The sequence below is a fragment of the Phyllostomus hastatus genome, unplaced genomic scaffold, assembly GCF_019186645.2.
Source record: "Phyllostomus hastatus isolate PE091 unplaced genomic scaffold, TTU_PhHast_1.1 phas_contig_80, whole genome shotgun sequence".
Classification (NCBI taxonomy): domain Eukaryota; kingdom Metazoa; phylum Chordata; class Mammalia; order Chiroptera; family Phyllostomidae; genus Phyllostomus; species Phyllostomus hastatus.
Genome location: NW_025333960.1, coordinates 10,783,745 through 10,810,489, shown reverse-complemented (window position 1 = coordinate 10,810,489; position 26,745 = coordinate 10,783,745). Strand labels below are relative to the sequence as shown.

Here is a 26,745-nt window from a genome sequence, read left to right as displayed (position 1 = left end):
CCAATTATGCTTTTTAATCCCTGAACCTTTCCCTCTTTCCCCCTCCCAACTGGTAACCTTCCAGATGATCTCCATACCTATGATTCTGTTCCTCTTCTGGTTGTTTGCTTAGTTTGTTTTAGATTCAGTTGTGATAGTTGTGAATTTGTTGCCTTTTTAATGTTCATAGTTTTGATCTTCTTTTTCTTAAGTAAGTCCCTTTAACATTTCATGTAATAATGGCTTTGTGATGATGAACTCCTTTAGAACTTGTCTGGGAAGGATTTTATCTATCCTTCCATTTGAAATTATAGCTAGAGTAATCTAGGTTGTAGGTCCTTGCTTTTCATCACTTTGAATACTTCTAGCCTGCAAAGTTTCTTTTCAGAAATCAGCTGATAGTCATATGGGTACTCCTTTGTAGGTAACTCTCTGCTTTTCTCTTGCTGCTTTTAGGACTCTCTCTTTATTTTTAACCTTTGGCATTTTAATTATTGTGTGTCTGTGTGGTTGGTCCTCTTTGGGTCCAACTTGTTGGGGACTCTTTGCTTCCTGTACTTGTACGTCTAGTTCCTTCACCAAATTAGGGAAGTTTTCTTCCATTATTTTTTCAAATAAGTTTTCATTTCTTGCTCTTCCTCTTCTCCTTCTGGCATCCCTATGATTCAGATGTTAGCACATTTGGAGATGTTCCAGAGTCCTCTTATACTGTCCTCGTTTTTTTGAATTTTCATTTCTTCTTTCTGTTCTGGTTGACCTTTTATTTCTTCTTTATGTTACAAATCATTGATCTGAATCCTGACTTCCTTCCCTTCACTGTTGGTTCCCTGTAGATTTTTCTTTATTTCACTTAGTATAACCTTAATTTCTTACTGCATGTTGTTGCTATACTCAATGAGTTCTTTGAACATCCTGATGACCAGTGTTTTAAACTCTGCATCTAATAGGTTGACTATCTCCATTTTGTTTAGTTCTTTTTCTGGGGTTTGGTTCTGTTCCTTCATTTGGGCCATATTTCTTTGTCTTCTCAATTTGGCAGCCACCCTGTGTTTCTGTATATTAGGTAGAGCTGCTTTGACTCCCTGTAAAAGCCTTAGGTAATTGCCACGGTGGGGCAACCTGCTTCAGCACTTTGTGGCTCTGTGTGTGGGCAGGGCTCAGAGAGGGGACTCTGCCACTGCCTGGCTTCTAGGGATTTGTTGGGCACTCAACCCATTTCCAGTCACTTCACCCACTACCTGTATGCAACTGACACCCTTCCAGCTGTTGCCCTGCGGTTGAATTTCAGAGTGGGTGGGTTTGTGTAAGTTTTAAGACTGTGTGGGCCCTTTAAGCAAAGTTTTCTGAAAATCTGTCAATTTCTTCCACTGCCTGAACCCCCATTGGTTTTTACAGCTAGAAGTCATGGGGATTTATACTCCCAGTGCTGGAACTCTGGACTGTGCAGTCTGGCTTGGGGCTGGGATCGCTTGTTCCCAAGGTATCCCTCATGATCTTTATCCACCACATGTGAATGTGGGACTGTCTTGCATGTTCCGCTGCCACTGCTGCCTCTCTGTGCCACAACTTGTCTCTGTGCCTGTCCTCCTACCGTGACTCTGCCCCTCCTACCCATCTGGATGAATGTGCCTGCTTTAAATCCTTGGTTGTTGGACTTCCATACAGTTAGATTTTCTGACAGTTCAGGGTGTTGTTTTGAGATTTAGTTGTACTTCTTTTTTATGGTTGGGTGAAGAGGTGAAGTATGTCTACATACACCTTCGTCTTGACCAGAAGTCTGATTTTTTCTTTTATCTCCTTCTAGTACATGACATTTCAGAATAAATTTTGCTTAGTTTCTTGTTATTTTATTGTTTTATTTGTTTTAAGTAGTGGAATGCTTTATAATCAAAATAAAAAATATAATCACATATTGTACTCTCCTTTAAGTTTTATTGGACAGCATTACTGGTTGAAATAGGGAAGTTGAAATTTACTTGGTAATGATAACGTGTTGCTTCTTTCCCATTGACATTGGAGCCCCCTTACTCACTCACTCAACAGTATTTGTTAGGTACCTGCTATGTGCCAGGCACTGTTTAATGTCTTTAAATTGTGCTTGTGTGACTTATGGAATGCTTTACGTTCTTTTTATTTCTTCTCCTCTTTTAAAAATACCTTTGGGGAATATAGTAAGTTGTTAATAATCATCAAATGAGTACAGACTGAAAAATCTCAGAAGGGAATTAGGATATTGATGAGCAAGATGAACTTGTTGGAAATGCCATTCCAGTTTTGGACTTGAGTATAAATGTAAAACACAGTATTTCATTAGAACAGACTGTGTTTACTATTTAGTACTTTTGAAAATTTCCTGGTGTTTTTTACTACTTTAACAGATAATTCCAAAGGTGAGTCAGATCAGTGTTCAAAAATCTAATTTTGCATTTTGACTGACCTTACTATCTAATTGGATTTTGGTAGTAATTTAAGTGTGAAAGACTTTTTTCTTGACTTTGGCCAGGAGAATAAAGTTCTTTGTACATTCATTAATACTAAAATTTCTTTAGCCTATATCAGCTTTTCTCTGATTTGAAGGTAGGCAAAAATCCATTCTATGAACCTAACAGAAACTAACAATTAATTAGTTAAAGTGTCGTAGCATATGCAACCTCTCTACCCTATCCTGAAATACCAATTAGTCACATTTCCTGGAGTGATCTGGCAAAGCCAGATTAGTAGAAAGAGATTCAGAATAAAATGTCTAATGAAGTGCATTATATCTATAAGAGGGAAGTCTTTTGGATTACAGAAGTTGAAGGTAAATAATTTTGACTTTATGTGATTAATCTAATTTGTTTCATTTAAAAATTTATGCTTCTTCGTATTGTGGTCTGGAGTTCAAGTTTTTGGAAATGGAGAAAGATAGTGTGAGAGTATAATTAAAGTTTCAAATTCTGTTATAAAATAACTATCAATGTTTCTGTCTTCCCTGCATTGTACAAACTTCACCATGGCTTATAATGTTTTTTAAACATTGATGTAGTTACAGGCTTTTGCAAGCATCCACCTTTCGTGTCTACTCCACCCTTTTAATGATTTTAAGTTCATTTTTATTTGTTGAGATTGTTATGTAGACTGTCTTCTGAGGCAAAATCATGAAGTACTACGTTACAGTGTTAGGTTATTTAAATGAGAATTTCAGTTTTAATGCATTCGTTACTTGAGTATTATTAGGTTGATTCTTATGTTAATTTTAGATTTATTAGCAGATGTATTTTAATAATAGTCTGCCCATTATTAAATTTTCTCTTGATTCAGCATTAATTTTTATAGTTCAAAATGCAGATGTATTGCTTATGGTCTTTTAGAAAATGACTTTCTCTTGATTTAATCACTTGGTACAAGACATCTCATTAATAGCACTTTTAAATTTAATTAAATATTAAATTATTCCTTAGGCAATAATCATTATGAACTCTTTTCTCACTGTGGAAAAGCTGTTACTCTTAAATAAACTTAACCATGTTTGTTTATATAAATCTAGTATTTTATCTTATAAGTTTTCTTGGTTTCCAGGTAATGCATTTAAATTAGGTATCTCATTTCTACTTTCAAAACATTTTTTTTTCTGATTTGATTAGCTTATATTGCTCTAAATGCTTTTTATTTCTTATACATGTTGAGGGAGCAGATACTGTCCTTGTGTTGTAGAGTATGCTTCTTGCTGTTTCATTCTTTCTTTGAACAGAGAGAATGGCTTTATGTTAGTTTTCTTTTCCAGTTAGACTGTACTATATCTGTGCTTGAAAATTACCCAGAGAGTGCTACCATATCTTAATAAGTGCCTTAGTAACATAGGAAACAGACTTTGTTTCATGCTTTATTTTACTTGTAACCAGACAAAAATTCCTAAGTCATTCAAAGGAAGTGAATAGTATTTTCCAGGTAATCTATTTGGTGAGAATAGTGGTGGTGTAGGTAGTCTATAGATAAAGATGAATGATAGAATGGAAAAATAATTGGCAGGGACAGATACTGATCTAAAAAAGGAGAATGGCACTTACACTATGTTTTCTATATCTTAGAAAGTTAAGGAAAATATTATATACTTTATATTATATACTTTTATATTGAGGGTTAACATTTAGGATCTCTCTTCCGTACCAGTACAGTTTGGAAACCAGAATTCACTGCAGAAAGTATTATGGCATTCCAAATTATTTGATAGTTACATAGTTTGAGACAAATAATTATCTGGAAGAACTTTAGAGATTATCTTATTGAGAGGAATTTTGTGATAATGAGGAAATTGAGGTACAAGGAACATTACATTTCACAGGTCATTGTGTGTGAGTCAGGATGCTTTCAGTCACAACTGAAAGAACCCCCCATTGAAACTAGTTGGAAAAAAAAGTTAATGTAGAGATTAAAAGAGAAACTAGTTGAATCAAACCTAAAAAAGAAACAAAGAGGTATTGAAGTATTGCTGGGACATGTTTCTCCATCTCTTACAGTGTTTGCTCAAAAGAAAATGTCACTATAGCAATTGTTCATCTTCTCTGTGTTTCCTACACCAGGCCCCTGAGGCAATTATGAATTTTATCAATAATGGCAGTTGAGCCTATTCCAGATCAGTGATCTCATTAAAAAAGAGTCAGCTTTCTCCTATATATTGTGGCTATATTTAAAATATCAGGAAATAACCTGATTTTCCTGTTGTGGGTCATGTGCAGATCTCCGTGCCAATTGCTGTGCCTGGGGGTTGGGTATCAGTTGTATGCCCTGTTCTCATTTCTGAGGTTGTGATGGCATCTCCACTAGGACCACCTGGAAGGGGAGAAGCAGAAAAATGAAGCCAACTCTCCTAATATAGTGGTCTAATTGCTGGTATAGTCTGGCCTTTAGACTCCCAAGCTAATGTCATTTTCATAAAAATCTTAATACATTCTGAGATAGATTGATTAGGAGGATGCCTTACTCTTAGTTGAGAACATGTTTTCACCTTAGGGTGCCCAGAAATTTGGGTTACAAGGCCTTGACTTGAAACCAGTAGAAGCTTACAGCTACAGTCTTTTGGAGATTAGGGCTTTTATGAAACAGAATCCATGTTGGAGATGTGATAAACATAAACCAGAATAATGCATGAACCTGCTAAAAAACTTAGAAGGGCTGTGTGTCTGTGTGTGTGTTTTAAGAGCAGAAATAACTCCTGAGAGCATGTATATTGTGATGTGTTCAACATGAAGGTCTCTTCAGCCTTTTCCTCCCTGTCCCAGAGCTGGCCCTGGCCCTGGCCCTGGCCCTGTGCATCCTCCATGGGGCTGCTAGTCCTGGCCCTTTCATGGGACACATCCCCAAATACTCCAGCCAACTCTTGCTTTCCTTCCCAGGAACCATTTGTTGTCTTCTGAACCACTTTCTGTTTGTTTTAGCAGATGCTAGATTTCCCTTACTAGATTTTAAGTTCCTTGAGAGCAGGGCCATCTTAAGTTTTTCTGTATTCCTCCTTTTTTTCAAGTAAGGTGGTGAATGTATACTAGAAGTCTTACAAATATTGTGTTTTTTATTTGCTCTCAGAAGCATATTTTGTATTCAAAGGCTTACAGTAGGCTCAATTACATTTAACTAGTTCTTCATTTCCTTCATCATATCAAAATTCCTACACTGCTTAACCCACAATGAAGTATGTATTATGAAAGAGAGAGGTTGCCTGAAGTATGAGTTTTACCTCAGTACATTTAATTTGTCTAATTACTAGTGTGTGTATGCATGTATGACTGTGTATTTAGGTTTGACATTTATTTTTTACTAATTATCCTTGGTGACTTGTTATCAATGTGATTAAAAATATCCTACAGTATCAGAAAAGACAGGAAGAAATAAGGAAAGGCTTAGTTAATCCAAAAACTCTGTACGGGTATACCGTGATATGATTGCTATCCCATAACAACAGAATGTTTAAGTTCTCTAAATTAATAACATGTACACAGCCCTGGCTGGGTAGCTTAGTTTGTTAGAGTGTCATCCACAATATGCCAAAGTTGCAGGTATAATCTCCCATCAGGACACATACAAGAGGCAACCAATAAATGCATGGAATAACTGATGTTTCTCTTTCTCTCTCTCTCTCCCTTTCTCTCCCTCTCTCTGAAATCAATAAATAAAAAATAAAAAATAACATACACAGATCTTCCAGATGTTAACAATACAAATATATATACTTTTCATCATACCCTATATACAAACACAGAGGGAGAACTTGAATCCTGAGAAGAGGGTAATTGCAAAGCTGCATTTCCGTATCTGATGGATAACTACAATCAGTAAGCTTACTTACAGGATTTGATATGATACTGAGAGCACAGGGGTTAATGAAAGGTAATTTAAAAGTGAAAGACTTTTATTTATAGGCAGAATTTGTTAGGAGAGAATAGAGCAGTAAAGAATAGGTGAAAATTTTGTCTACTACTTACTCTGGGTCAAGCACTATTCTTTATATGCATTCTCATTAATCTTTACTTCCATACATGAGGTGAATGTTGTTGCAGATATTCTACTTTATAGATGAGGAAACTGAGCCTTTGAAAAGTCAGTAATAATCTAAGGCATGTCTGGGTCTGACTCCATGCCTTTGGATACTGTGAGGGACGTGGAGCAGTGTCCACATAAGGTGCATATGGAAAGGCAGGCATCTGCTTTTCCCACCACCCATTCTGCCTGTGTCCATGGTAGACACTACTCCAGATATCTTAGGATCTGAAAACAAGTACAGTAGCCCCCCTTATCTATGCTTTTGCTTTCCATGGTCTCAATTACCTACAGTCAATTATGGCCTGAAAATATTAAATGGAAAATTTCAAAAACAAACAATTCATAAGTTTTAAATCATGCACCTTTCTGAGTAGCATGATGAAATTTTGCACTGTCCTTCTCGTGCAACTTGGATTGTAAATAATCCTTTTGTCCAGCATCTCCACCCTGTATATATCCCCTGCCCATATATCACTTAGTTAAACTTGTAGGTTATCAGATCAACTGAGGTGGTATTGCAGTGCTTGTGTTCAAGTAACCCTTATTTTACTTGATAATGGACCCAAAGCACAAAAATAGCGGTGCTGACAATCCAGATATGTCAAATAGAAGACATAAAGTGTTTTCTTTAAGTGAAAATATATGTATGTATGTATGTATGTATAGGGAAAAATACAGTATATATAGGGTTTGGTAGTATCTGTGGTTTCGGGTACTCAGTGGGGACCCTGGAATGTATCCCCACAGATAAACAATGTTATAGCTATGCTAGGCTGTTGACTCATAGTTATGTGAAGAAAACTGAACATTCATTTCTGAGAAAAATTGAACCAAAATAGAAAGTGCCCTTAAATTTTATCGACTTTCAAGAAGTGTTTTAGGCAAGAAGAATTTCCAGCTTTTTCCCTAAGAAATGCTCCATAGCATTTTCCCTGGGAAGAACAGAATGTACGTTAACTTCCCTTTAGAGAATTGTTTGTTCTCCTTTGGAAATCTGGTCTTAAACATTGGTGGACTTGTGTCTAATTTTTCTCTCATTAGGATTTCCTACCCTAATCCTAATCCCTTCAGATTTTATTACATTGGTTGGTGACATTAGCCTGTCCACAGCTGGATGAGACAAAAGTTAGAAAATGAACTTTCAAGGTTAGGAAGCTAAGTAACCAGAAGAACCGGTTTGTCAACTTGAATCATCTTGGGAATGGAAAAAAAATCATTCTGCAGGGTGGGAAATAAAAGACTGCAGTGAGCCCCTATTCTGTTTTTTTTTTTCTTTTTCCAGTTCAATCATGTCCTGAATACAGAAAGCTTGAGTGTTAATAACTCTCTTGGAGAGAAGGTGTGATAATGTTTACATTGTCACCTGGAATGTTTATTTGAACATTTATCACAAAAATTGTGGGTGAGTTTTACCCTTCTGGCTTAATTACCTGAGGCTATATCAACCTGAAAACATTTAAAAGGTAAAGGGGCCTGAGACTTCAGTAACAGCCTCTTATTATTTTATTACTTAAAAAATTTGTAATCCACCCTGGCTGGCGTAGCTCAGTGGATTGAGCTCAGGCTGTGAACCAGGCATCGCAGGTTCGATTCCCAGTCAGGGCATATGCCTAGGTTGCAGGCCATAGCCCCCAGCAACCACACACTGATGTCTCTCTCTCTCTCTCTCTCTCTCTCTCTCTCCCCTCCCCTTCCCTCTCTAAAAATAAATAAACAATATCTTTAAAAAAATTTGTAATCCTTGTATTATCTTTTAATACTGATAATCATAATAAATTTTCCCTATTTGGAAACTTGATAGCATCTAGGGAATAAACTTCACTCATTGGTTTTACATAACGTATATAAATATGTAACATATTATGCATGTGACATATATAAAGTATGTAACATATAATAAATAAATATATAAACATATTTATATAAATATAAATACATAAATGCAATAAATAAATATATAATATGTATAAAATAGTGCATATTATATGCAATATAAAATATCACATAAAATATAATGTGTAACATGCATAAAATATAATGTGTAACATATGTAAAATTTAAATTTTATGAAGTACTATACTATGTTCCTAAATATTGTGAAAGAATATTTCACAATATTACATGTGTAAATATAAATATTACATAAATATTATAATATTACATATATAAATATTGTGAAATATTCTTTCACAATATTTAGGAATATAGTATAGTATTTTATAAAATTTAAATTTAGTTTTTTGTTTTTTTTTAACATAGCTACTCTTTATGCTAGGCCACCAGAGCAAAGATGTGAGATTCCTCTATGGAATTATGAGATGGTGACACTCATGACAGAAAACACGTGTTTCTCATGAGTGTTGGCTGGGTTCCTGCTTTCAATGACTTGTGCTTTGTTTCTCATAGTGTAATTCTTTATAAAATAGAACTTTATATACTGACATGGCATGAAATAAAAGCCATTATTGGAAATTTGTTCCTTAATAAGACTCAAAGCTACATTTCTTTATTTTTAGTGTGAATCCATGTTTTTTAGGTTATGTCATTAGACTGTGAAATTGAAATTATATTCTTTAAATAGTAAAGCAAATATGCAATTTAAAATAACCTTACCATTTATTTTAAAGCAGCACAAAGAAAAATTGCTAATTTTTACTCAGTTATCTTTTCTTTTATTGCATGGTACATATAAACACAATTCTTGAATGGGTAATCCATTGATTAATTTCAAAATATTCTATTAAAACAATTTAATACCAGTGAAATCAATTAAGATGTTAAAAGGCAAGAAAACTTGTAATAATCAGGCAGTACATATTGAAACATAATTCTGTTATAATTTGTTTTAAATAATGTCATGTATACTAGTGTTATAATAGGAATATTTTTCTCTTAAAAGTAGCATATTAATTTAAATGCCATAAATGTAATATTTCATAATACTTTGAGAGTTTCCACTTACTAAAGCTTTTCTGATATTATTTTTTTTTTGGAAAATGAGTGAGTTTTAAAAATAAGCACTCTTCTTTATGTTTATAAACTTATTTGTCGTATACTGTATTATTCTTTCTTAGTGTGAAAGACACTTGCATTTATTTTATTGTCAAATCAGACAATCTTTATTAAATGTGCAAACATTTTTAAATGACACAGTTGATCAACTAGCACTCTTCATTACTTCTGTACAAAATGCTAATTAATGTCTACTCCATGCTAAACACAGTAAAATTGTATGCCTAGAAGAGTCAGTTGTATATGTCCTCAACCCTGTTTATTCTGATTGTATGTGTACTTTAATTAATTAAAAAAAATAACCCTACAAGAAAATTAATGAAAGTAAGTAGGGGATAAAAGAGTTGTCCTATAAAACTTAGATGAATCCTTTGGAAAGACTAAAGGTGAGCTGCTATGGGGGAAAAAATGCTATTGCACTAAGGTAAGCAAGTCAGCTGAAAAAAAATTAGAGAAGAATTAGAGGAAACCTTAAACTGGGAAGCTGAGCAAAAGCAAAAATGGTTGAGGTTTATTCAAGACAGATGAGTGAGAGCTCTAATCAGCAGACCTATTATTCTGAGAAAAGACTTTGGCTAAACATTAGATTAGAGAATGATACATACTTATATCACTTACATTCAAAATAAATTATTTCATTTATTTATTTTTCTTTAACTCTTATTTTGAAACTTATTTTCAATTAACCAGAAAACTGTTCCTTAAGGTTGAACGAAGCCTTCTACTCTAGTAATTATTGTTAAATATTCAGTATATATTTTGCTTCATAGATTTCATTTTAGTTTACATAGTGGATGTCCATGTAAAACTTTCACCGGCTATTTCAAACAGATATGTATCTTCTGTCCTGTGAAAGTAAACAGAAAAAGGATTTTGTTTGTCCCTAAAACTCTTTAAAAATTTGTGGGGTTAAACTTGGGAGTGTTTCTGCATAAATAGTATGCTTTTAGGTAAAGCTCAATGAGTATTTAATTAAACATTAAATATTTAATTGAAATAAAAGCCATTTTTAAACTTAATTATGTAAAACCTAATTTTAAAAGCCCACCTATTTGACAGTACTTACTGGGGGAGCAGTTCAGTGTCAGGTGCATCTGTGTGCCTGTGGTTTAACCATGTTGCAGTTCCACTTGTGTAATCATTTTAACAATTCCAGGAAAATCCTGTTTAGAAATGAAATTGACTCATGACCCACCTGTTTTATCAAAATAGTCAGCTTTGGTTTTCTTTTGTTTGGACCACTTCTAATCCTGAAAAAATGAGTTTTGTTTTTAAGAAATCATGTAGAAATAAAGCCATTTTTAGTGGTAGAATACGGAAATGCCTCTTCATTGTTGCAAAGCATTATAAGCACAAGTGCTAAATATAAACCATATAGTCTCAAAGGCACTGATTGCTAGAGCTGTCTTTTCTGTCACTATGAAATGCTGCTTATTTTGGCCACCAGACCAATGATAATTTACTGTACAACAGAGATAATAACCAACCCATGGTGCTATTCTCTTCTGGATGTTAACACCTGTGGAAATTGAAAGAAAAGTACATCTAGTCAATGTAGAGGAATAGACAGTTTAGCTACTCAGATAATCCTAAGAGGGTGGTGTCTCCTTTATGAATTTGCTAGATCCAGAATCTGGCCTTAGGTTTGAAGAAGCGGAAGTCCGGTTTTGTCAGTTTACCGGGAATGGGTCTCTCCCAAATAAGAATCATATTGGTATTCTATTTGCAATGAGAAAATAAGATAGACTTAAAAGAACTGGGTGCCCGCAACCTTTGGCCAGAACAGCTTTTCATTGTTGGCAAGTTCTTGGAGAACCCATTATAATCACACTGTTCTTGATAGACCTGGAAACAAGGATGGATTATACTGGAAGATTTCAGTTTCTTTTGTAAAAATAAGCCCAGGTTTTAAACTTAGGCTATTAACAGAGATGTATTTTAAACTTGGGCATTAACAGAGATGCATTCTTGTCCCTGCCTGTGTCCTCTACATACCGATTAATGCTGCAGGCACCAGTCCTATCCTCATAGAGCTTGAAGTTTGGAGATGGATCTTGGACACACATTGAGGCTCTGTAAGAGCATGAGATGGGGGATCAGATCAGGTCTGGGATCCTTGAGGACTTAACACCCATTGGAGACCAGAAGAAAGATTGGGGTTACTCACATGGAATGAGGGGAAAGAGCAGGGCAGGGGAGAGATCCCTGTGTGTAGAGGTCCTGAGGTAAGGAGAAGATTTCTGAGGATGGGAGAAGGCCAGTGCCGAGACTGAAGTGAGGGAGAGTGGACAGGGCTAGAGAGGCAAACCATTGTCCATTACCTACCTGGATGTCCCTGTGCCCTGCCTTGCCTGCTTGGTGCTCCATTTCCTCATTGGCTGCCCATGTGCCCAGCTGAGGGCTGCTGTCCTTCTAATGTCCCTTTGTATTAGAGGGGTTTCAAAACAGACATGTCAGTAGCCAGAGTCGTTAGTGACATGGTCTTTGTTTTCAGGTTTGAACTTTCTCTGCATAGAATTTGGCCATGAGTGAGTGGGAGATTGAACCAAGAGGCACGTCTCAGCTGTTATGTCACAGCAGTGAGAACTGTTTCTCTGTTCCAACGATAAAGGTGCCATTGGCATTTCTTCATTCTCCAGCCTCCCTATGAAATCAGTTTTTTATGCAAGTAGATTTTGGATGGGCTACCTTGTCAATCCACAGTAAAATCTTTTTGATGGAGGGGGAAACATGGCTTTAGTTGCACCTGGAATCCTTGTTAGAATGGCGTCATGCATACATTGTTTGAGTAGGACACATTTGTGTTCCCCTGCAGGCCAAGTGCAACTGGGGCTGGGGCATCACCCTTGTCTTTTGGCCTTGATGGGCATTTCTGGGGTTTGCCTCGAGGCTCTCCATGGATAACAGGGTAAGAACAGTGGATCAACATGGTCTTTCCTTTGATGAATCTCTTTAAAAGGTTACTTTATCTTTGTGAACTGTGAAGTTTTCAACTTGCAGGTGGCAGCCTCATTTGCCACACCTCCCAGTTCTCAGGCTTCCCTTCTCTTAATGGCAGGGTTATGTCCTGCTCGCCTTCACCTTCTCCTTGCCAATTGTGGTATCCTCCTGATCTTCCAGTCTCTCTTGAAACAGAACTGATCATGTATTGCTTTATTTATAGATGTCACTGGCTTCTTACTGCTCAGAAAATAAAGGCACATTTTCTTTGGCTGGAAGCCTTCCAAAGGTGGTATTTAACATTTATGTGGATCTAAACATACTTATTGTTATGTATTAGTGCTTCCGCTTATTAATATCAGTTTTCTAATCTGTAAAATGGGAAGTTCCAAAATTTTCCAGGGTCATTGTAAAGCTTATACAACATTATGTGTTAAAACAAGTCCACTGCAATGTTTGGGGGTAAATGTAAGTATTCTGCTCTTTTCAAGGCTTTTTTAGTCACACCACCTCTCTGTGATTCTGACTTCATCTGCACTTGTCTGTCACACCCTAGTGACTTTCCCTTCCCAGAGGAGGCTGGAAACTTTAGCTTGTTTGTTTTTCATTATCTGACTTTGTGTTTCATTACGTCCACTCTCAGCTGAGTGCCTTCCTCTGCCCTCCCTGTGCTTAAGTCTTTACTTTTCCTTTAGGTGGCAGCCCCCAAGTCATCTTCTCTTACACCTGAACAGGACTGACAGCTTCTCCTGTGTTGTGCTAAGAGTGCATGGCTGGTGATTCTAGGCTAGCACTGGCCTCTTCATTATACTGTGGCAGTTATTTGCATGTCCTTGGTGGATTGAGAGCCCTTCTGAGTGGCCTTGTGTTTTTTCATCCTTGCTTTCTCTAAGTTGGGATGTTTTGAGTTCTCTGTTTGTATGTTCTTAGGAGTAGTGAGGACATCCTTGAAGGGGAGAATGGCACAGATGGAGGAGAAATAGGCTTCTGTTCATCCTTGAAAATGTAATTGCTAGAATTCTTGTCCTTTACTATCTTATATTTGTATCGTGAACACTTTCTGGACCGCAGAAAGCCCTCTCTCTTTTTTAATGATCTTTTCTATTTTTTTAAAATTGTTTATTGTTGTTCAATTATAGTTGTCCCCATTACTCTCCAGTGCAAGCCCTTTTTATCTTAAGCAACTTGGGTATGAGACAATACCAAGGATGGATAAAATAAATTTAGAGTGCCATTTTCTTATGCATTAACAGAAAAATTTTTAATTCAGAAGTTATTTTAAGATGCACATTGAGGGTAAATAGTTATCCTTAAAGCAGCCAAGCAAACTTTGATGAAATGTGAATCAGCAGCCCTGGCTGGTGTGGCTCAGTGGATTGAGTGCGTCAGCCTGTGAACTGAAATGTCGCCAGTTCAGTTTCCAGTCAGGCACGTGCCTAGGTTGTAGGCCAGGTCCTCAGTTGGGGGTTGTGTGAGAGTCACTCAGTTGATGTGTTTCTTGCACATCAATGTTTCTTTCCCTCTCTTTCTTCCTCCCTTCCCCTCTGTCTAAAAATAAATAAATAAAATCTTAAAAAAATGTGAATCAGCAGTTTCCTGCCACATGCAAGAATGATACTGAAAAACAATCTTACAGGGAAAATTTAGATTATATCTCTGATGTGTCGAAATAAAATCTGGGTTAAAAATTTTGAGTTAGATTTTTAACCATTTCTCTCACTAATATACTGATAGTTCTGGGCTTCTCCCTTAGGGTGAGCAGATTAAAGGTGAGCAGCTTAGGGTGAGCATGATATTAAAATTTTGATTCCATTTTAATTTTAGCTTAGTAAACACATATGGTATAGTCAGAAGTGCCTTCAATTTATAAGGCTGCCTCATATGTCCTGACCGTGCCTCTAGCCTTGTCTGTTTGAGCCTGTCTCCTAATAGATTGGAATTTGGCAAATGGTGTAAAAACACTTGCTTCATTGACTTCAAAGAGTTGTTGAGGTGGTCACGTAGATCATTCATTCTCAGGCTTTAGAGTGTACAAGAATGACTAGGAAAGCTTGTTAAAACACAGATTGCAGAGGAGTGGTGGAGGGAAAAGGCAGACAACTGTACTTGAACAACAATAAAACAAAAAAACATTTGAAAAAAACCCCACACAGATTGCTGTGCCCCATTCCCAAAGTTAGGGTGATGCCTAGTAATTTGCCTTTCTAGTGGGTTCTCAGGACATACTGATTTTGCTGGTCCTTAGATAACTATTGGTATAGATAGGTATGTTGAAATTTTTATAAGCTGATTTTCTATGATATTCTAAGAATAAAAGATGGATTTTAATTTCCTTAAATTAGCCCTATACTTCTTTATGAATAAAAGTATACAAGTACTTAAACCAAATCATCATCTATGTCTGGAACTAATGATTATGTTGGTTGATGAAATTTGTTATGAAAAAAACTTCTTGTTTGTATATTCTGGCCCTTACTGAAACAGCATAAAAGTTCCAAATTCCCCCAAGCAATAATTTTTTATGTTTTTTGACAAGACTTAGAAATTAATAGGAAACTCAGATATCTTAGTTTAAAAACATTAATTTTTGGAATAAAGATTAGCTGCAATGGGTGGCAGTAGTTTATTCATATTTGTGACATACTAACATGTTCTTATTACTAGAAAGAAGACTCTTTGTATATAGTACCACAGTGTTATAGAGATGAATGATCCAGGCTGGGCTGAAACACCTTTGAGCATCCTATTTATTCATTCACTATTTGAAGCAGAAAAAGTTGAAGGAACATGAAAAAAACAACAACACATGGGTGGTTTCAACAAAGGTCTTGGAGCAAGTGGACATCTACATGCCAAAAAATCAATGTAGACACAAACTTTATAGCTTTTGAAAAATAACTAAAAATGAATCATACACCTAAATTACAAAGCTATTAAATATCCTAGAAGATACCATAGGATAAAATTTAGGTGACCTTGGGTCTCTCACTGTCTCATTGTCTTAACCATAGTCTCTCAGCAATATACTGATAGTTCTGGGAATTACAGCAGCATGAGGGTTTGGAGATATGTTTTTAGATATAACACCAAAAGCATGATCCATGAAAAAAAATTGAGATGTTGGACTTCACGAAACTTAAAAAACTTCTGCCAAAATTATTCTCATAAGCAAAAAAATTCTTAAAAGAATGTAAACACAAGCCACAGACTAGGGGAAAATCTTTGCAAAACACGTATTTGATAAAGAACTAATATTCAAAGTATACAAAGAATTTTTAAAACTCAACACAAAACAAACTCTCCTATTAAAAAGTTGGTAAAATATCTTGAGAGATGCCTCACCATGGAATATATTCAGATGGTAAATAAGCATATGAAAAGATGTTTGAGCAATGTAATATGTAATTAGGGAACGGCAAATTAAAACAGCAAAAGTACCATCATACACATATCAAAATGGCTGAAATCCAACACACTGACAACACTGAAGGCTGTCAAGGATATGGAGCAACTGGAACTCTCACATATTGCTGGTAGGAATGCACAATGGTACAGCCACTATGGAAGACAGCCTGGCAGTTTTCTACAGAGCATAGCATATTCTTTTCAAATGGTTCACCAATTGTGCTCCTTGGTATGAGCTGAAAACTTATGTTCATATAAAACTTGCACATGATTGTTTATAGCAGCTTTATTTATAATTGCCCCAAATTGGAAACAACCAAGATGCTCTGCAATAGATGGATGGATAAACAAACTGTTATACATCTGTGCTGTGGAATATTATTCAGCAATAAAAAGAAATGAGCTTTTCAGCCACAGAAAGACACAGAGGAGCCTTAAATGCACATTTCTAAGTAAAAGAAGCCTATCTATAAAGTCTATGTACTATAGGATTCCAACTAATGACACTCTAGAAAAGGCAAAACTATAGAGATAATAAAAAGATCAATAATGTCTCACACCCTTTGAGACAATTACTATCCAAATTAAAAAAAAATAATAAAAGTGTTGGTGAGGATGCAAAGAAATTGGAATTCCTGTGCACTGTTAGTGGGAATTTAAATGATATAGCCATTATGGGAAATAGTATGGTGGTTCCTCAAAAAGCTAAATATAGAATTACCATATAATGCAGCAATCCCACTTCTGGTTACATACTAAAAAGAATTGAAATCAGGGTCTCGGCAGTGTTGCAGCTGCAACATGTGTGTCTTCCCATCAGGATTCATGGACTATTCCTACCCCTGGTGAACTTCTCGGGCCAGAGTTTCCTTCAGGTTTAAGGATGAAGGTGAGAAGAAATAAAACACAGGTCCCAAGGTTTAGGAAGTTGCTTAAAACTAGTAAAGTAAAATTTGGAAACAAGCTAAAAATAAACAATTTAAACAACAAGGAAATCTCAAGAAGTACCTAAAAGAACAGAGGAAACTAAGGCAAGCTGTAAAAGATGATGTGTCTGAGAAACCCATTCTCCCAGAGGACCTAAAGAGAAACGACCAGGCAAAAGGATTGAGAGGGAAGAAAAGGAAATTCCTTTAGTTATGACAGATGAAGGTTATTTACAGTTAATGAAGGATTTAGGACAAAGAACATCTTTTCTAATGAGAGATCTTTCTTATAGTGAGCCTGTTCATGTCAACAAAAATGAAAACATGAGCATATTATAGATAAATATGAAAAAATACCAAGATCTCTGCAAACTGCCCGAGAAGGAATTGATTCACTTGCTTTCTATCAAAGATAAAAGTGGTATAATCCCACAGACCAGGGAAAAGCCAGTTACGGACACTAACCAAGATGAAGAGGATCAAAAAGAGATGGAACCTGAGGAAGAGATTATTGAAGATCCTGTTTGAGAGTAAACTATAGAAGAACATTTAATTGAGAGAAAAAAGAAAAATGGAAAGAATTACATTCAATGCTGATGGAACAGGATCCTATTGTAGCTGTTACTGTTTGAAAGCTGGTGATAATTTCTCTGATGGAGTTATTTAAAGAAACTACAACTTCATATAAAATCTGACCCCTAACAGAAGCAGAAAAATCTACCAAATTCTGCAAAGAAACCCAAAAGTTAAGAGAATTAGAAGAAGGCTGTTTTAGCCAATATAAACGTTATTTGGAAAATCTGGAGCAAATGGTTAAAGACTGGAAGCAAGGAAAGCTGAAGAAAAGTCATGTAATTTCCTTAAAAGCACACAAAGGATTGGCAGAAGTGGCTGTGAAGAGCCCCTGTGTGAGCCCTTGATGGCACTACCTCATTTCAGCTTTCATAACAACATCATTGTACTGACTGTCCCTCTCGTGGAATGATGTGTCAAAATTGGTATCTGGCATGTGCTGTGAGGCAGTAAAGAAACTTTTTAAACAAGATAAATTAGACCAAGCATCCCTTGAAATAATTGATTTCTGGTTTTTTGAAGGGCAGAAATTATGACATTAGGCCAGAGACATTAAAAACATTCTTGTGCCTAAGTATCAAGGAAATAGAAATGAAAAAAGATACAAAGGACATTAATAAACTAAAAAAGTTCACTAAAAACATGAAAAAGTTCCTTTTTCAAGGAAAAGAGAAAATGTCAAGAATGCAGAGAACGTGGAAAAAAGCAGAAGAGAAACTAGAGTGAGTGCTTCAGGAGGCAGAAGCTGCAGAAAGTACTGAGAAAAAAAATTGCACATGGAGACTTCAAATATTGTGTTTGTAACCTAATTCAGAATATTAAAGAAGACTCAGAGGTTACCTATCCTGCCAGCAGTTCTGGAAGGTCTTGTCAAGTTTGTTAGCCTTATAAATGTGGAGTTTTTTGATGATTTATTAGTAGTTCTACATAACCTCATTGAATCTGGTAACCTAAGCTATCAAGAAAGTCTTCATTGTGTGCAGATTGCTTTTCATATTCTTTCTGGGCAGAGTGATGTTCTGAATATTGATCCAATGAAATTCTATACACATGTTACAAAACACTGTTCAAGTTACATGCAGGTGCTACCAATGTAGGGGGTTGAGATTGTGCTCCAGTGCCTTGATGTCATGCTAAGTGCAGAAAGCAAGTTTCTCATCAGTGAGCCCTTGCCTTCATCAAGCACCTCTGTACCCTTGTTCTTCATGTTCTTCCAAATTCAAGCATTGGCATTTTAGCAACGAACAGAATGTTAATGCATACTTTCCCCAAGACAGATCTGTTGCTTGACAAAGAATCTCAGGGGAGTGGGGTTTTCCTTCCTGAGCTGGACAAACCTGAGTACTGTAATACTTAGAACACTGCTGTTTGGGAACTGCATGCACTACTGTGACATTTCCATCCCATAGAACAGAGATTTGCAGCTCACCTCATTGCTGGAGCCCTTTTGGAAGGCTCTGAAGCACTCAAACCAGAGTTGACCTGAAAGTCTACTGTAGAACTTTTTGAGGCTTACAGCATTGCAGCAATGACATTCAATCCTCCTTTGAAACTTCAAGCCCTGCCCCCACCCCACCAAAAGATAAAGTTTTGCAAGGGGATTCCTTTTTTTTTTTTTAAAGATTTTATTTATTTATTTTTAGAGAGAGGGGAAGGGAAGGAGAAAGAGAAGGAGAGAAATATCAATGTGTCGTTGCCTGTTGCATGTCCCCTGCTGGGGACCTGGCCTGCAACCCAAGCATGTGCTTTGACTGGGAATCGAACTGATGGCCCTTTGGTTTGTCACCCATGGTCAATCCACTGAACTACACCAGCCAGGGTGGGGATTCATTTTTGAAATGAAGATTTAAATCAACTAAACAAGACTACAATGAAGTTGTTACTCATTTGCCTTTTGATTTCACCAGACACTTTAAACCATCACTGCAGTAGTAGAAGAAGGAAGAGTCAGTGGACTTTCTAGTGTATTTGTGCAGATGCACATAAAGATAATATTTCACTTAGGACCTTCTCTTTTTATACAAGGGAAATTTCCTGAGAAAATTAACGGAGGAGAATTACCCTTTGCATGGCACAGGATTGTGTTCTAATTCTGAAAACATCCTTTCATTCAGAAAGGGTAATCAAAAGCCTTTTCCTCCCCTTATATTTGGAAACTTCTTTCTTAATGCTGTTACCTTTTAAAAATTTAATATACCATGTTTTTTGGACTGTAAGATGCACCCCCCAAATTTGGGAGGAAAATGGGGGTGCATCTGAATGTAGCTTACCTGGCTTGCTGTGGGGTGTCAGTGGTGGAGCAGGGTCACAGGTTATTAATATTTTACCACATTTTTTGCTTCAAAAATTTTTTTGCTATTTTCCTCTAAAACCTAGGCACATTTTATTGTCTGGTACGTCTTATAGTCCTAAAAATATGGTACAAGTTAACTAATTTGGCCTTTGGAAAAAAAGAATGAGTGTTCATTATGGCTACTTTCAAAGAAAGTTTGTGATTCTAGTCTCTTAGAAGTTCTTCACATTTTCTGACCATAAGGGAAGAATCTTATCACCATAAGGGAAGAATAACTCCAGGGTGGAAAAAACCCAGCCCCAGATCATACCATTTTATTTTAAGGATAGAGGGTACCCAGTTAAGGTCTTTTTTTCCCCCTGTACATGTAAAATACCATACCAATGGTATATTTCACAGATCTAGAACAAATATTTCAAAAATTTATATGGAATGGAGAAAGACCTTAGATAGCCTCAGCAATCTTGAAAAAGAATAACAAAGTAGGAGGGATCATAATATGCAGTATCAAACTGTATTACAAGGCCATTGTAATTAAAACAGTCTAGTGCTGGCATAAGAACAGACACACAGATCAATGAAATGGAATAGCGAGCCCAGAAATAAATGCAAGTCTCTGTGGTCAATTAATATTTGACAAAGGGGGCATGAGCATACAATGGAGTAAAGATAGCTTCTTTAATAAATAGTGTTGTGAGAATTGCAAGAAAATAAAACTTGACCACCAGCTCATACCATATACCTGAATGAACTCAAAATGGATAAAAGAATTAAGTTGTGACACCATAAAAGTCCTAGAGGAAAACATAGGCAGGAAAATTTCAGATGTCCCATGCAGCAATATTTTTGCTGATATATCTCCTAGGGCAAGGGAAGTAAAGGAAAAAATAAACAAATTGGTCTACATCAAACTAAAAAGCTCCTGTACAGCTAAACAAATGATCATCAAAATGAAAAGGGAACCAATCTATAGGAGAACATATTTTCCAATGATACATTGGACTCAGGTTTGATCTCCAAAATGTATCAAGAACTCATACGACTCAACACCAAGAAGATAAACAATCCAATTAAAAAATGGGAAAAGGATGTGAATACACACTTCTCCAAGGAGGACATACAGATAGCCCATAGATGTATGAAAAGTTGTTCAACATTACTAGCCACCAGAGAGATGCAAATTAAAACCACAATGAAATATTACCTCATATGTGTCAGAATGGCCATCATAATAAATCAACAAACAACAAGTGCTGCTGAGGATGTGGAGAAAAGGGAACCCTAGTGCACTGTTGGTCGGAATTCAGACTGGTTCAGCCACTGCAGAAAACAGTGAAGAATGTCCTTAAAAAACTGAAAATGGAACTGCCTTTTGACCCAGAAATTTTGCTGCTGGGACTATACCCTGAGAATCCCAAATCACCAATTCAAAAGAACTTATGCACCCCTATGTTCATAGCAGTGCTATTTATAATAGCCAGGTGCTGGAAACAGCCTAAATGCCCATCAATAAATGAATGGATCAAAAAACTCTGGTACTTTTACACAGTGGAATACTACACAGCAGAAAGAAAGAAGGAACTCCTGCCATTTGTGACCGCATGGATCGAACTAGAGAACATTATGGTAAGTGAAATAAGCCAGATGGTGAAAAACAAATACTGCATGATCTCACCTACAAGAGGAATCTAATGAACAAAATAAACTAACTAACAAAATAGAACTACAGGCATGGAAACATGGAACAGACTGAAATTGACCAAAGGGGAGAGGAGAAGGGGATAATGTGGAAAGATGGGGAAGGGGACTAGGCAAAGAATGTGTATGAATGACCCATGAACATGGATAACAATGTAGGAATTGACTGTGGGAATGAGGTGGGGCTGTGGGGTGGGTGGAGGAGGACAAAGAGGGGAAATTGGGATAACTCTAATAGAATAACAATAAAAATGATTTAACAAAAAAAGAAATCAGGGTCTCAAAGAGATATTTGTCTCCCATTTTTATAGCAACAATATTTATAATAGATGAATGGATAAATAAAAATATGGTATGTGTATATGTATATGTGTGCGTGTGTGTGTATGTATAGAAGGAAATTCTAACGTGCTACAATGTGAATGAACCTTGAAAACATTATACTAATAAGCCAGATCCAAAAAAATAAATACTATGTGATACCACTTATATGAGGTACCCAAAGTAGTCGGTTTCATTGAGACACAAAATGGTGGTTGCCAGGGGCTGTGGGGAGGATGGGAGGAATGGGGAGTTAGTGTTTAATGATTATAGAGTTTCAGTTTTGAAAGATCAAACACATTCTGGAGATTAGTTGCATAACATTGTAAATGTACTCAACACTACAGAACTGCACAATTAAAACTGTTATGTTATGTATATTTGACCACAGTTTAAAGAAAGAGAATAAAAAGATCAGTGGTTGCTAGGGGTTGGGGGTGGGGGATGAATAGATGGAGCTCTGTAGATATTCAGGGCACTGAAGATGCCCAAGGGTGATTGCATGACATTACACATTTGACAAAACCCATAGAACTGTACAACACAAAGGTGAACCTCATTGTAAACTATAGACTTAGTTAATAAGATGTTGGTATTAGTTCATCCCTTGTAACAAATGTGCTGTACCTATGCCTGGTGTTGATAATAAGGGAAACTGAGTTTGGAAGAAGGGAGAGGACATCAGTGAGAACTCTGTACTTTCTGCTCAGTTTTTCTGTAGACATAAACCTGCACTAAAAAATAAAGTCTATTAGTTAAAACAAACAAACAAACAAACACTGACAAAACATATGGGGCTAAAGAACTCAGTATTTCAATTGGGATGGAAGTAGTATCTCTAGTATCAACTACCTGGGGTAATTGAATCATTAATACTTAATAAATATTCTCTCTTCCCCTTCACACCGCCTTCTCCACCACTACATACATCCCTATTAAAGAATTCAGCGTCACACTGGAAAGAGGACAAAGGCCCTGTTTTTAGCTGAAGTGTTAAACAGGGACATATATTGATGAACATATATTGGTGACTCTACATTAAGAACGTCTTAATGACTCTACATTAAGAATGTTTTTGGAGGTAGGCTCATCTGGGGGGCCCCATCTCTCTCTTGCATTCCCCCCTACCCCCACCCAGGAGTGATTGGTGGCACTTCTGTAGTTCTTTTCTTCTGAGAGAACTAGGAAAACACTTTCTTGTTTTCCTGTTTCTTTGTTCATGGAGGGGATTCATTTGTGCTAATAGTTTTCTCTTCTCTGAAACCTTAAAACTTGTCCTCCTGAAGGGTAGTCAGCTTGTAGTAGCAACAAATTTATGTTGTAGAACGTTTTGAGCTTTTCATTGGCTTTTTCTAGCTTTCACTACTCTAAGGCAGGTGTGGACTGTAGGAAGCAGAGACAACTCAATTTTTCTTCCATTTCCCTTGGGAATCCCTCCACTTCTTGTTAGCCACCTATTTTCAAATGTGGGGTGAGTCTTTTTGCTAAAATTTAGATTCTTAATTGAACAAATGATTGAGGGGAGATAGCTATGTCCCTATCTATCTACTTGTCCTTTAAAAACTGCTTAAGATCATCATACTTCCCCTCTGATTTTAGTGTTTGCCAAATCGTGAGCAGGGTGTGGAGGCCAGGAGTTCTGCGTGCTGCTATTTCTGGATCTCCTGGTGACAGCAGCCAGATTCCAGTGAAGCCCATAAACTGACAGTTTAGGGCAGGCTCGCTATTGCCGCAGGCAGTCAGGGACTGCGGGCCTCTCCCTCCTCCTGACTTAGGACGTTCATTCCTCCTGAGATAGCGTGTCCTTTCTGGTGATAGATTGAGGGAGACAAGCAGCACATGGGCAGACAAACTCCCTGTCCAGGCATTTGGTGCCATTTAACAGTTTCCTTGCGCTCTTGACATTTTCATTTCCCTCCTTCACCTCGCTCATCACTAACTGTTTGCATCTTTTTTTCTCTATACCACAGTAATACAAAATGACAGACTACACATATGAGCTCCATTATTCATTTCATATGCTCTATTCTAGTCAGATTACACAGTGGGTTTTACACGTGCTGAGCCAGGAGAGGGGCATTAGGATTTTAATTGTGTGCAGGCCCTGTGCAGGCATTGTTCGAGATGGACTGAAATTTTCATGCAGTTGCTGCTCAAAAGCAGTGGCAAAATGAAACGTATTTCATTCATGATTTACTCAGGCTGGCTTGGGCTTGCCCTGTGTATCAGGAAACCTCTTCCTGAGAAAAGAACAACGAGGATTTTTAGTCCCTTTGGGAAGGGTACCCTGAAGTTTGCTGTTCATTGTTGAATGCTGCTCTGGGCTGTGAGACGACTCAGATGTAGCCACACAGACTTTGCCTCTTTATCTCCAAAACCATCCATAGGAGTCCTCAGAATCTATTTAAAATCTTGAGACCTTAAAAAATGTAGCTTCCTTTCATAAGACAAAGTGGGGCAAAAGTAGGTTTACAGTTGTATGTGAAACACAGTTTATTCTGGTATTATTTCTATATGAACAACTGTAATCCTACTTTTTCCCCACCCTGTATATTTACTTAAGTGAACAAAGTAAGTGCAGAGGGTAGCAGAATGCTCAGTGATTGATACAAATACTTTTTAAGGATTTCACCTTCAGATTGAGTTTGAATCAGCTGGCTTCTTTACTTTCTGTTTCCACATTTGTAAACTCCAGTTACGTTAGGAATTGCATACTTAGGCTGTTTAATCTATTTTGAATGCTTGCTTTCTGCTCCTTACAAAGAGTTTTTGTTGGTAGGATAGGAGTTGAGACACGAAGCCCTGACATGGCTTACAGAGAAAGGGCTCTGCACAATGACTTATATAACAGGACTTGCTCAGTTTATTATTCAGCATGGGAATTGCTGTTTATGTCATATGAAGTTTTCCTATCAAATAGACTGAATAGTGAATATTAGCAGACACTGAATCTTCTTTCTCTATTGGCTGCCCTGCTTTGGCTTCCAGGAATGCTTTTGTGTTGGTCTCCTCTCTGGCCTCATCTCTTTCCCTTCTCCTCATTCTCCATGCTTCAGTCACACTGATGACATTTCCAGTCTTGTTTCTGCCTCAGGGTCTTTGCACTTCCTATCCATCTGCTTTACTTTTTTCAACAGAATCTACTCCATTTTACTAATTTTTTTGGTGTGTTTGTTTGCCTCCTGCCAGAATGTAAGTCCATAAATTCATGAATCTTATTGATGTATATTCTCTCCTCTGAATTCACTTCTGTATTCCCAGTGTCTACAACAATGTGTGGAGTTTAGGGAAATTAATAAAAACTTATTGAATAAGTGAATATATGGTGGCCATCTCTGGCACCCTATCCACAGCATAACCTTCCCCACCCATATTCATTTTCTGCATAAGCCCTTCACTACAATTTGAAGTTATCTTATTAGTTTATTTGTTTCCTTAATTATCACCTGTCTCCTTGGTCCGAGTGAAAAGAAAGCTCCAAGTGAGGAAAAGTCTTGTTTACCTTACTTAACTGACATTCCAGAACCTACAACAATGCCTGGCAGGTAGCTGCTCAGTAAACAGCAGGATTGTGCAGGGACAAGCAAAATTCTTAAGCACAACACTTAGGTCAGCTTCCCTAAATACCTGGAGATCTGCCCTCACCAGGGACAGGACTTGAGGAGAGTCTCAGCTCTGTCCTCCTCTCAAGGAGTGCCCACGGGTTTTCTGACACCACCACTGGACACACTTTGTAACTTGCTCCTGTCTGCTTGCTGGCAGGACGAGTCACTGGGCAGCAGGAGGAGTGTGTATGGGAGAATGAGAGTCTTTGCATAGGGCAGAGGGATGGACAGGTGAAGTGAAAGATCTCTTTAAGAAAGCATCTATTCTTGACAACAAAATTTTATTTTTAAAAAGTGATTTTTCTTTTCATGAGAAGTGACATTTAGCATCCATCTTCATTTAGTTTTCTGACACCCAGAATATACATAATACCAGCTAATGCAGCACCGATGTGGCTTTCAGGAGCTCCCAATACAGATGTGGTTCCATTTCTGAATTCCACTAAGAGAAAAGAAAACCTGAGATTGACAGTTGTTTTTGTCTCTTGCATCAGCTGCATCTGTGGGCCATTTATGCTGCTCATGTGGGATTCTTGCCAGTGGGTTTGCTGCTGTAAAGATCTTGGCTCTGAGTTCTCGGTAGCGAAAAATTAGGAAGAGTCTTTGAGAAGGTAGTGACAATGAATGTGCCAAGAAAAGAAGAAATCTGTCTGTAGCCAGTCTCCAGGCTAGTAAATGGAAATGTAATCCACACTTGGTCAGGAGAATACCTTTCACCCAACCATTCATAACAATGAAGTCACAGATTAAAACAAGTGGGGTGGTTCATAAAGATCCAGTGATGCTGCAGAAAGGTGAGCATGTTTCAACTACAGAATTGTAGCTCCTACTACGTACACCACCAGCATGTGGTACTCCTAGTAGAATCCTGGTTTATACCTTTTTTGTCCTGATTGGGTAAGTGCTGAGTGACATCTGAGGCACTATGGAAAGAGCCTGAATAGTCATCTTTACTAACATGAATGGTCTTCTTTGCAAGTGGCAGGATAGTTTGCCAAGCACATTCATATATATAATCTTAATAAAATATTAATGCTAAGGGCCATGTCTTGTTCATATTTGCATCTCTTTTAATGACCTGGAATATGTCTTTGCATCTAGTAGATACTATGTCCATCTTTGCAAAATAAGTGCATTATGCCCTCTGCTTCTCACAGCAGGCCTGTGTGGTAAGTGTGGTGGTCACAGGCCCCCACATTGTTTTCTGAGGGGTAATTGGCTGATCAGCGTGGGGAGGGCAGTCCTGTCTGCATGGTGCTATCTTTCCAGAATGACCAGACCACTAATGGCCATGTGGGGAAACCCCATCCTTCCAGAGCACACTGGCTGCCAGCAGGTTTACACTGCACACTCTCCAACTATTTACCCCTCAGTATTTTGTTATTGTTATTATTTTAAAAATCTATTGTATTTTAGAGAGAGGGGAAGGGAGGGAGAAAGAGAGGGAGAGAACCATTGACTGATTGTTTTCTGCGAGCAC

At 37.1% G+C, this 26,745-nt stretch overlaps 1 protein-coding gene and 1 pseudogene across 3 annotated transcripts in view; both read left to right on the top strand.

Moving 5' to 3' along the window:
• The window catches only part of PTPRM (protein tyrosine phosphatase receptor type M), an 811,120-nt gene that overhangs the window by 75,272 nt on the left and 709,103 nt on the right, over window positions 1–26,745 (top strand). The window lies entirely within an intron of this gene.
• Window positions 16,733–19,280, top strand: LOC123826050 (annotated as a pseudogene).